This window comes from Emydura macquarii, unplaced genomic scaffold (assembly GCF_026122565.2).
Source record: "Emydura macquarii macquarii isolate MOO-44397 ecotype Brisbane River unplaced genomic scaffold, CSIRO-AGI_Emac_v2 contig_480, whole genome shotgun sequence".
Lineage (NCBI taxonomy): Eukaryota > Metazoa > Chordata > Testudines > Chelidae > Emydura > Emydura macquarii.
The window spans coordinates 12,119,334-12,131,918 of NW_027130617.1; the positions used below are offsets into that span (position 1 = coordinate 12,119,334).

Genomic DNA, 12,585 nt, shown 5'->3' on the forward strand with positions numbered 1-12,585 from the left:
AAGTGATATTCCAGTCCTCCTCTGTATTGGCAATACCTCCCGACTTTGTGTCATTCTCTTATATTAGCACACTCCCACTTGCTGTGCCAAGGTCATGAATGAAAATGTTAAATAAGGTTATTCCCAAGACCGATCCTTGAGGAACTCCACTAGTAACCTCCCTCCGGCCTGCCAATTCACCTTTCAGTCTGACTCATTGTAATCTCCCCTTTAACCAGTTCCTTATCCACCTTTCAATTCTCATATTAATCCCCATCTTCTCCAATTTAACTAATAATTTCCCATGTGGAACTGTATCAAATGCTTTATTGAAATCCAGGTAGATTAGATCTACTGCATTTCTTTTGTCTAAAAAAATCAGTTATCTTCTCAAAGAAGGAGATCAGGTCGGTCTGGCATGATCTATCTTATGTAAAACTATGTAATATTTTATCCCAATTACCATTTACTTCTACGTTCTTACCTACTCTTGCTTTCAAAATTTGTTCCAAAATTTGTTTTTGTCAGTCTGAGGTTTTGGAAAATCTTTTTTTTTTTTTAAAGAAACCTAAATTCTGAGCAAAGTTCCACATGACTGAGTCCCTTAAAAAACTAAACAAGCAAACCGAAAAACCAAGTGGCAGTGAGCTGCTGTTAGTGGTGCGTGAGGTGGTTGGGGCAAAATAAGAATCCACACACAATTCAAACCAAATGTAATGTGGACCTTTTAAAAAAGTTTTCAGACACTTTTAGGGGTTATATTTTAGTTCCAGGTGTGGCTTTATCTTTCTAGTTTTGCTGGAACTAAAAACTGAAGTGAAGAAATTCTGCTTGAAAGTTGGACCTGACTTTTTATCCCATTTCAAGTGATATATTAAAGTGATCATTGCAGGACCAGGCTTATACTCCTTCAGTCCAGCTGAAAATATTACGCATTGGAAATCTCATAGGAAAGTCTGATTCTGTGAGATACTCAGGCCTTTGTCCAGACTGAAAAGGGACTGAAAAGCACCTGAACTGAAGCAAACTTCTACCCTTTGGAGTTTTACCTGTCACCAGTTTTATCAATATCCATAAGAGCTGGAACTAGGGGTGCTGCCACACCCCCAGGCTTGCAGTGGTTTCCATCATATACATGGTTTACACTTTGATTCAAAGGCTCTCAGCACCCCCCATATACAAATTGTTCCAGCACCCCTGTCGATATCTGCACATATGGTTGTCAACTGAAGGCAGAGTTCTATGTGTGTGGTTAGGGAGGGAGCCATGTTTGTACCGCATGTGAATTACTGCACAGAGTAAGAATCCTGAATGTTTTCATATTGCTGAATTACTGAGTGACTCCTTGATGATTGCCCTTGCCATATAAATGGTGGCAATGACTCTCCTACTCAGAGATAAATGGGTCCATCTAAGGGGGTCTAATAGAGTTTCAGGAGGTCTAGGTTGTTAGTGTAACTCCTCTTTATAACTTATAATCCCCTTTAAAAATAATTTCTGAATTCAGGCCAGTATTTATGCATTGTTTTCAAGTCCTGAGATGGAAGGTGCTACAGAAGTGGAAAGCTATATTATTTTTATTGTGGTAGCACCCAGAGACCCTGGTAAGACACTGCAGCTCCATTATGTAGGCTCAGTATGACAAACTTCTGATCAAATTATGCATAAGTAGCCAGCTGGGAAGTGTTGTGATGACATCACTTGTTATCATTCTGGGAGCAGAGGCTTCATCCAGTTCATTTCCTTTCAGCCAAGCTGGCATGGTGTTGGAGACTCTCATCATGAAACCTTTGAAGGGAAAGAGATTTGTTCTACTGCATACTTTGGAGGAATGATCACTTCTGCCCTAAAGGTAGAGGGGACATGGTAGGCCATACTGCATGTGTGTCACTCTTTCCTGAGGGCTAGAACAGCAACATGTTAGACAGGTGCACTTCTCAGCGGGAGGGAGTGCTTCAATGGAGAAACTGGCACTTGTTCATTCACTTAAGATAGGAGCTCACCTTCTACTGCCATGGACTGAAGATTTGTTTGTTCCCTCTTCTATTTGTTGGCATGGGAAGAGCCAGCTATTGAGAGGCAAGTCCACAGAGAAATCAGCAGATGGCTGTGATCTGAGCTGCGTGTGGGGCGGAGCTCAATGCTGGCTAAGGGTTGAACAGCCAAAAAAATCAAATCAAATCACACACAGGTCTCAGCAGAATGAAGCCTCCCCTGCTTTCCTTCCCTCACTCTCTGAGCATTTAGCAATTGCATAGAATTAGCTCGATAGAAAAAAAAAATCAACAATTTGAGATGAAACGCTTGACAAGTGTTCCTTAAAACTACACTAGAAAACTGGCCTCTAACACAGTGTGTTGCCAGCTGGACCACGTAAGTTTCATAAAAAGTTGGGAATTCCAGTTCTCTGAAAGGAGAATCTCAAGCTGTGCGGTCTCAGTCTCCAGAGAAGAAATATGGTGCATTGACCTGGTGCTGCTGACCACGCCCGCCGTGGCTGCTGATCCTGGTGCCCCTGGAGGAGGAAAGCTGTGTTTTCAGTTTGAAGGGCACACTGTATGTCTGATATAGAGGCCTGCTAGAGGACATAGTCAATCAGCTTAGTTGGTGGAAGCAGCTTCCTGCTGAGATAAAAGTATGGAGAAAATCAGATAAAAAGCATATTTAAAAACTGCTGTGTTTTGAGACAGAATAGTTTAGTGCTTGGTCTTTAACCACAGTTCAGCTTTAAACTGAGCTGGCTCTGAGTGCTTCTCACTGTGAGGGAGGGCTGTCCCTCCAAGACAGGGTTGACATTTTTGGCATGGTCGTCAGGAGAAGTTTGCATTGGCACCCTCTGGATTGTAACTGAACTCTGGATAAACAAAGTGCTTCAGCTTTCAGGGCTGACAGACCCTTAAACTTCATAAACATAAGCATTCATCCCCTCTCCTCACGTAACCCTCCTCCCCCCCCCCCCGCCTATGAAAATAAAAGTGTGTGTGTGTGTGTGTGTCTGTATGTGTAAACATCACACACTCTAAAAGCAAAACCTGCTCTCCTCACAAACATGATTAAACATAGTAATTATGCCATGAAGCATGTACTTTCAGCTTAGAAAAATGTTCAGCAGCAACAAACCTAATAAACTAGAACACACACATACCATAATATCCACTCAGGCTTCTTTAAAAGCACCAGTGGAAAATGGCACCCTGCTCCTATAACATCCAGTGTAACTCTTTCAGTCGTATTTTGTAACTATTTGGTAATAGTTTTGATAAGTATTTAAATATATTTTTGGTTTAAAAAAAAAAATGAAAAGGTGTTTTTTTTTTGTTTGTTTTTTTTTGAGAAAACAAAATATGGGTCCATTTTGAAGCCTTCCAATGAAAACAATTTTGAATTTTCCAAATTTTTTATGAAACTACTTTTATTTTTTTCAATCGGTTCTAGTTATAATATGTATAATATGCAATGTGGATTAGTTTATATTAATATGAGAAACTTAGCTATGAAAATACTCAACATTTTTTCTTCAGCTTGACTTGTTTATAACTGTCATTAAAATGTAGGTAACCCATTTTCAGGAATGCATTATTTCCAGATTTTCTTTGAAGATTCTCATTTACTTTTGTCCACTGAAAAGGTACGATATATACCATGCAGTCTTCAGGCTTGGCTTAAATCTCAACTAGATCTACAAAACAAATCAAGTTTGATAAACGGTTCAATGGTTTTACAATTTTGTTTCTCATAGAAACATAAGCTTGCTGCAATACATATGTGTGTTTGTGTCTATATATATGATAATAAGTAATAGCTAGCTCTAATACACACTTTTCATGAATAGATCTCAAAGCTCTTTACAAAGGAGGTAAATAGCATTATCTCCATATTACAGATGGGAAACTGCAGTACAGAAAAATAGAAAGGGGTGTGTGTGTGTGTGTGTACACATACATGATATAGGTAAGCTGAACCTTCATATATATTTTAGTCTGGTACAGTTTATATTTGCATATATATATTGCAGTTAAATGTTTTAATGTTAATGTACATATGCCAGAAAAAGCAAACAAACATGAAACTTGAATACATTTCTAAAATATCAGCAGTTTATGGGAAAAATCCATTAAAGAACAATTTCTGTTTTAAAAATCTTAATATTAGAAACATAGGCAAGTTTGGATATAGGTTTTTAAATAATATTTACAGCTAGATCCATGTGAGTCCATTCAGGGGTCTCAAGTTTTGTTGAGGGCTATAAGGAACTCTGTAGCTCTCTCCTGGTTTTGAACTTGTTTTGTGCAATGATGTGCCAAAACACTTTGGGCAACAGCTGGGAATCATAAAATCATCAAAATATAGAACTGAAAGAAGTGAAATATAGAACTCGGTATGTCATCTAGTCCTCCAGTCCCCTGCACTGAGGAAGTACGAAGTACTATCCAATTTACTCTAGACAGCCTAGTAAAATTCAAATCTGCATAAAATCAGCTCTGTGAAATGTTAGGATTAATTTTGTTTTGGTGAGGTTGGGTTGGAGGATTCATAACCAAGTTTATAATTGAAAGGTTGTGTCTACATTTCCCATGAAGACACTAGAACCTATTCATAACTAAAGAAAGATAAATAGGCAGTAGTGAAATATTAGAAAATATAAATTATTCTTAGGTTTCTTGGCCTATCACAACAAATGAAATGAGGACCTCAGAATTGTGCTTTCCCCACTTAGTTACTGTGGTGGAGAGTACCAGGCCCTTTGAGGCCCTCTGCTGGACATATCCTTTGTGGTTCTACTACACCCCAGGCCACTCCAGGAAAAAAGCAGTGAAGGTAGGTCCTCCAGGCCTGCCTAGAAAGGCTGTAGGGAAGCAGCCAATCAGAGTGCAGCAGGCTCAATTAAAAGGAACTGCAGGGCTTGGGCAGGTTAGTTCCTGGCTGGGATCAGAAGAATGAGGAAGGGCTGGAGGATTGTGAAACTCTCCAGGTGAGAAGGCCTGGGAGAGACCCTGCTCAAGAAGGGGACAGATAGAGAGAACTGAAGTACTGTAACCCTAGGGTAATGGGTAAAGGTGATGGGACTGAGTGGGAAGCAGTCCAGGGAATGCAGCAGCAGCTATAAGGGGGAAGCATTATGTGGCTGCTGCTTACAAGGTCCCTGGGTTGGGACCTGGAGTAGTGGATGGGTCTGAGTCTGGGTCCCCTCACTGTCAGTGAGGAAGTGGCCAAAGTCCTGAAGAGGGGACAGGATTCTTTGCTAGAAACCCAAGGAAAGGGGCTAAATTTAAAGAGGCCCAAGAGGGCCTGAGGAGAGAAGGCACCCTGAGGGAAGACGGGCTGAGTTAGGCTTACCACCTTTGAAATGCAAAAAAACCTAGCACCCTGGTCCACCCTGTGGCTAGCCCACCACAATCCCAACCACAAAGCAACTCTGCAATCCTCTCCCCAACAGCCCCTATAGTATCTAGAGAGATAATACATCTAGATAAGTTTGATAGCATCATTGATAACAAACAGATGAGAGTCCCCCATCACAGTTACAATATATTTTCTTATTCTAGATCTTCTGATCAATCCTTTTCTTTCCTTTCTCACAAATCACAGTCTCTACTTTTCCTCCCTCTTTTCTTTCCTCTTCCTTTTCTAGGCTCCACTTTAGAAGCAACCCTCCTGCCCATGAGTCTTATTTTTATAATCCTAATTTTTATGTCAACTGCAGTTAAGTTTTGTTTATTTGAAGAGCTTAATTAAGACTAATGAAATTTCCTGGTTACTTTTATTAAATAAAAAATGAAATCAAGAAGCAGTTGTTATGATGAGTATGTAGCTTTTGAACCTGCAACCTATAGGCAATAAGACTAAAAGTCTGGTGGTGGTTTTTCTCCACACCCCAACGAAGAGTTGCACTTTTTATTGGTGACTTTACACCCATCAATTACAAATTTGTAAAGTCCTATTTCTGAATAGTCAATTGGTCACCCAAAGTACGTACAGAATACTGACGACTTGTATTTGGCCTAGCTTCTCTCACTGCAGAACCTGAAGGGTAGGGAAGAAAGGTTATTCTTAGTTACCTTTTCTCTTAACCTGTATTGGGGATGGCCTACAGCTGATTTGGACTACCAAAGGCTCCTCGTAAGACCAGCCAGTGGAACAGCCCACTGGAGGCTATTCTCTGGCCAAAGATTGCCAGAGCAGAAGTCACTGACTCTGATACACAATCCATTGTGGTGGGCCTGGGAGCAGGTTATTTGGAGTTGGTTATGCTCCTTTGAAATTCCCCTGCTGTAGGAGATTCTCTCTCATCCCATTAGCACAGCTTTCTGGCTATTCTGTGTATTAGCCAGCATGTAAAGCTGTGTATAATACCATACATTAAGTGGGCACATTATGCTCTTAACATATCTTCTAGCAAAAAACAAAAACAAACACAAATTGACATTATGGAATGTAATCTTGAAATTGAGCACTGGAATTATGTGCACAAATCTTCATAACAAATAGTGAATGGGCAAATTACCCATAAAAATCCCATTAACTATTAACAGTGTGCGCCTGTAACCACCACTTTGCAAATGGCTCCTGTAATAAGAAGGGAGTAATAGGATAGGACTGGTAATCAGATTTGATGGAAGCATTGGTAATCAGTTTCCCTAGTAAGGTTTTTGTAAAGAATATTTGCACACATGTTTGGGTATAAAATGAGGACATTGTGGTATTGGTACAGTCCCCATTGTAGCAATGTGCTACTGTGGTGCTATGCACTTATTTGGCTAGTTCCCATTTATCTTCATCCAAAAAAGGATTCCATTGGAGGGGAGGGGGGGGAGTGAGGGATTTCAGTGAAGCAATGCATGAAGACATACTAAAAGGACACTATGGCATCTTTAGAAACTAGTTATTTTTTTCTTAGTTCCATGTAGCTTTTAGGCAGACTTTCCATGCCTCTGGTAAACTGCAGGTAAGACCTTGTGCATGGTGGGCTGCACGGAAGTGAATAGGAAACACTGGGTGTTCTTCTGAGTTTGGTGCTCAGTGTGGAAATGTTTGTTTGATTTGGTTTGATGTTAGCATTAAGGGGTTGCTAATGGGACTCTAAGGATAATTAGTTTGGGCAGAAATTAGCCAGAAAAATCAGTTAGCTTTCAAATGTCAAGTTATATTTCTAGAAATTGTAGCTTAAATTTCACTCAACTGACTGTGTCCTTTAGATTGACAGAATGGATGATCTTGTTTTCAATAATCGTTTGTTTAAGGTGTTTCTTTAATGGTTTATGTTGCGATTTAAAAATAGAAGGCCTATGCATGTGCTCAGGCTTCCTTGGGTTTTTCAAACTTGATTTTTGAGATTGCTGACAGCTTCTGAAAGATTTAGGAACTGGCAGCAGGAAACATTCCCATAGAATCTGTACTGTGAACTTTTTCTGGAAAAACAGCATCATTTAGCAGGTAATATATCTGCAGTAAAAATACAGTTATGCAATAATGGTTCATTAATATGGTAAATCAGAACATGGCTTTTTCTATTAAATATAAAAAGGAATCTGTAGAAGGAATGATCTCCTACTCAGCCAGTTCTTGGATTTTGAGGGGGAATTTTTTATATTTATCTTTGCAATAGCTATTTTGATTTGTACAGAAGATAACATTTGCTCATGACATTTTTATTCCTGCATAAAAAGATTTCCATTTTGGCTAAGGTTAATACAGTAGGAATTTATTTTGACTTTTGGATATGCTATGATACCGCTAGAGCACTTTGTTTGGTATGTAACTGCTAATTTATCCTTTATGCCTTTACGATCTTGTCAGTGCCTCATGTCTCCCTTAGTTTTTCTAATCTAAAATAATCCCAGTGAAATCCTTTGATTGTCTGTTTGGACCTGATCCACTTCTAAAGCAGGAATGTAATGGGCTTTATGGCACTTACTTGGAAGTAATTTATCCAGCAGAGTGACTATAGATACTTGTTTTAATAAGAATATGCTTTACGGTAAGTGGGGACTGCTATTTAATTAGCCAAAGGGAAAGTAGTTCATGATACAATCTGTTCCAAATCATCTTGGACATTAAACAAAAAGTCAGACTGTTATTTATGTACATGCACTTTATTTGTAGTTGCTTTGTGTAACCTCTCTCCAGAACTTTACAGCATTGTCTGGGAGCGGGGTGGGGAGATGTGAATGCCTTATAAAAATTTAAACTGGCATTTCACTTATTGCTGTCCATACTGAGTGCATGCACGTTTAAAGCAGTTGACAGTGGGCAACAATCCTGAGTTTATCCTGAGTAATACGCTCCTTTGGCATCTGGCAGTTTGCATCTTTCTGGTGTGGAAGTCTGATGTAGGATGCTACAAATGCATTTTTTTATGTTGATCTTTTCTTTTGCCTTGAGGTGACTGTGTGGATAAATAAGACCTATTTCCGAAGAGTAAAAGTTCACATGCAGTGCAGTATATTCTAAGAATACAGCAGCATTTGGAAACCAAATGGAGATGCTCTCCCTTCAACTTTTCTAGATGCATTGAGTATATGGGAAGAGCTGGAAATTACATAGCCCCTTAACTGATAAAATACTAGTGGTGCTGTCGCATCTACATAAATAACAAAACTGAAATTGAAAAAGAAAAAGGTACAGACTCAAGCGTTCTGTTTACATAGTTAGAGTAATTGGTTATCAAGAGCTATTGAATGTGATGTTTTCTTTTCCTGCAAATTTGTTTTGCTATTTAAGGGATTGATCCAAAGCATCCCCACCATTTTGTCTATAGAAATTCCTCAAGGTCCTTTCAGACAAGCAGGTTCTCACGATATCCATGAATAACTGTGATTTCATATGCCATTTGTAAGGTCATGGGAGCCCATCCAGCGTTTTGTTTAAAACTGGATAATAAAGGCTTCACTGAGCTGAAAAGCTCCAGTAATTTTCACTGCATTAAGGTAACATATACAAACATCAAACACAAATGTTCAAGAAGAATTCCCGTGGTAACGAGTATGCAGGGCCTGGGCTTAGCATATTCAGTGCAAGGAAAAAAGAAAAATTAAGAAGGGACTTGTCTTACAGCCCAAATTCCCAATCTCATTCTACAGTAACTTGGAAGCGTTTTTGATACAAGACAGTGTGGAGTGTGTTCTGATGATTCCCTCTCCCCCTCTCAAATATGTATAACCAGCTGGGTCATATGACCCTGCTTGTTTCAGTGCAGTAAAAGGCAGAACTGTGACATTAAGCAAGCATAGCCCTCATGCAGCCAAACAGCGATGATACACTGGGGAGTATATTACACAGCCTGTGAGGTTGTTTGGGACCTGCTGAGTCACAGCTTTTCTCGACACCGTAGGAGGAAGACAAAGCTGAGCAACTACAAGGGTTTTTCTTGCTAAGGAACTCTGACAACAACAAACTTTCTATTCACCTACTGATGATGCAAGTAAAATCTAATGCTGTGGGGATGCACATTTATTTTTGATAACATTGATAACATTGCTTGTATATACATGCAATTCAAGTGTGGCCCTCAGTCTCCTGGCCCGTTGCCAATGTGTTACTTACTAGGGCCACCAATTTTGAGTGTCTGACCCAACCTGGTCACAATGCCAAAGGATAATATAGAAGGACAAATTCTCTCAATTAAGCTTTGAAAAAAGAAAGCAAACTATTGTTCAGTAATTACTGTTTATTACATATATGCCAACAATGTGTTCGGCACCCCCAAAACATCAAGGAAAACCTGGCATCGACAAATTTTATAGTTTAATGTTCCAATTCTGGAAGGTTCTAATTGTCTCCTGAGCAATGTTAAGTGCCCTCAACTCCCCCTGAATTAATGAACTACCATTGACTTCAGTGAATTTCAGTAAGCTCCCATTGAAGCCAGCCACTCTCCTCACTTTGGAATTGAGGACTCTCAACACTAGGCAGGTTCATTTCCAATGTGGACAGAAAAAAATAGACACGAACTGCCTTACATGACCAGAGAGAGATTATCATAAAGTGCATCAATTAGAAGTTGGGTAGCTGTACTACTCCTTTACATCCTCATCCTTCAAAGACTTAGGCACATCCTTCATTTTGTGTACTATGAACAGTCCCATTGACTTAAATGGTGGACAATTTACAGTATGTAAAATTAAATATGTGCTTAAGTCTTTGCAGACTCAATGCTGTAGAGGGTTAATATGAGCAGAGCTGGATCAGAAAGCATTTTATGGATGGATATGAACACTCTTAAACTCAACTAATAGTATTTCGCAATGCTCTTACATTTTTTTCTTCTGGGGGACTTGAAGTATTTTACCTCAACTAGCAAATTTAGCTTCTCAGCATTCCTGTGAAGTTGTGGTGTTGTCTTGTATTATGGCAACGCTTATCCATCAGGGGAGCGTAGCTGAGTAATAATCATCAGAATCTCTGATTTATGTCTCATGCAAAAGACCTTCAATACATGGGGTCTTCTGACACCTGGGTCCAACAGTGACTCAAAAAGAAGAATGCTACCTTTGGAAACACTAAGCTGTTCCTGCAGCACTAGGTGCTCATTGGAGGTCTCCCATCCAAATGCTAACCAGCCAACCCTGTTTCGCTTTTAAGATCACAGCACAAGGTGGTATGGCTGCAGGCCATAACTCTAATGAAAACCTGCTACAGTGGATAGCTTGTTCCTGGATCTCATTATAGGCAATTGTTCCACTACTTCTGCTGTTTTTAATTCCTAAACCTAATATTTACCTCTGAGCATTCAAAGTTATTTTGAATTTTATCTTGACAGATCACTAAAGGGGTCTATTCTTCTCTCAGTGCATGCATTTAACTCTCATTAATGTTCATGTGAATTATGCACACAGCTGAAAGAGTGCAGGAACTCAGCTCCAGACCAACAGGGTTTTCCAGCGGGACCTGACTACCAATCCTTATTCTGAGTTTCAAAATTACTTATGCTTTTGAATAAACACAATTCTTCTGCCCAACTGGAACAGAACATTGCTTCCTCCAATCTTCTACTTTGACCTGATCTGCTGCATAGAGCAGTCGCACTCTGCAGCATTAAGGAGGGTCCCCTGTTTTCTTTCCCCACTTCCACCAATGGTTGCACATGCATACTGAGGGCCTGATTTAGCAAAGAACTCCTTCAGGGTCTGCATTATGAAAGCCTCACACAGGCTTTTAAAGCAGGGAAACTGTGGGTGCATTTTGTGCTGAACCAGGCTTTAAATTATACCTAAAGTGCTCTTAACAGGGAAGGAAGGACAAGCTTGGACATATTGCAAACCATTTTGCCATTCTGAGATATCTCTGCCAGTCTTTTTCAGTTTAACTTCCTGAAGATAAAGGTAAATGCATCTTCATATGCTTGACAACTGCTAAGTACCTTGAATTGAGCTTATGTCACTCTTTGGAAAAAAAAATACAAAACAAAACACACACACACACACACACACCTCTAAAGGAATTATTTTTAAATGTAGGGGCCTAGAGGTAAAAGAGTGACTCAGTGTTGTTCATGCTGTATTTGGTGATGTAGCTGGAGTTCAGAGGTTTAGCATAAAACTTTTGGAAAATTATGGTTTCCTGGGGCTTCCTCACCAATACTTTGACACAATACAGCTTATTTTATCAAGCACTGACTGAAGCAATCTCAAAGAAAATGCAGGAAATGGAAGGGCCTATTTTGGAACTCTAAAATGCCTTTCCAGGGCAAGGTGCATTCTCTTCTGCCTGGAGAAAGAAAATAAATCTCCCTCTAATAGAGAAGAGCTATAGAAAACAGAGCTTGAAATACCAATGTCTGCATTACAGAGATTTCTGGATATTGTCATGAAACAGCCAAATAGCCTTTTCTGAAATTCCAAGTGGTTTGAGACAGCACCTCTTTCTTCTTCAAGGCATTTTATTAGAGCTGGTCAAAAGATATCAAACTTCAAAATGTTTTGACAAAAAGCGGGGATACAAATTTTCCTGGTTTTTAGACCAGCTCTACTTTTTACAAATACAGGCACCAGCAATTATCAAGTGCAAAACATATAGAGTAAAACAGGTTATCCCTTCTGAGATCCGGTTTACTAACCAAAATGTAATTCCAAAATAATATAGACATGAAACCTCTGCCTAAAACCAACAGTTTCGTTAATTATCCCACTATCTGCAACTCTAGGTCAGGCCATCTGATTGCCCTGTTGAACAAAAATGCATGACTGCATCCTCAAGGGAGGAGCTCCTTTGGATAGTGTCATTCTACTTCTCTTCTGAGGTTCCCAACCTGTTGAGAATGGCAACTCTGCCAGGGACTCCTTTTGCTTATTCATGGTGTTAGAGAAGTGGGATTTTTTTAGACCATCTTTGCCAAAGAGGTATGGGAGTGGGGAATGGAAGAGATCCTGAAACACTTACAGAAGAATAACAGTAGCAAGCTCAGACAGCATCCCAAAGGCAAAGGCCAGTGCATGAAGGAGCAGCAGTTTTCCATGCTGACAAAGTGGAATCATGATTATGTTCAACTAGCTGGTAAGGATCTCCATGGGAGCAGGGGTCCTGGGCTATCCAGTTGCCTCCAGTCCTTATTGGCTAGACAGAAGCAGCCAGCCTGTCAGCCCTGGATGAGGAAGCTGTCACAGAGCC

General features: G+C 39.8%; 1 protein-coding gene across 2 annotated transcripts in view; it reads left to right on the plus strand.

Annotated features, from left to right (window-relative positions):
* Nucleotides 1-4,906: 4,906 nt before the first annotated feature.
* LOC137146894 (uncharacterized) overlaps nucleotides 4,907-12,585 on the plus strand; it is a 221,707-nt gene continuing 214,028 nt past the window's right edge. The window contains exon 1 of one of the 2 annotated variants that reach the window (XM_067538522.1): nucleotides 4,907-4,951. The gene's annotated coding sequence lies outside the window, so the exon portion shown is untranslated. The remainder of the gene's footprint in view (nucleotides 4,952-12,585) is intronic. The other variant, XM_067538521.1, reaches the window with a different exon arrangement.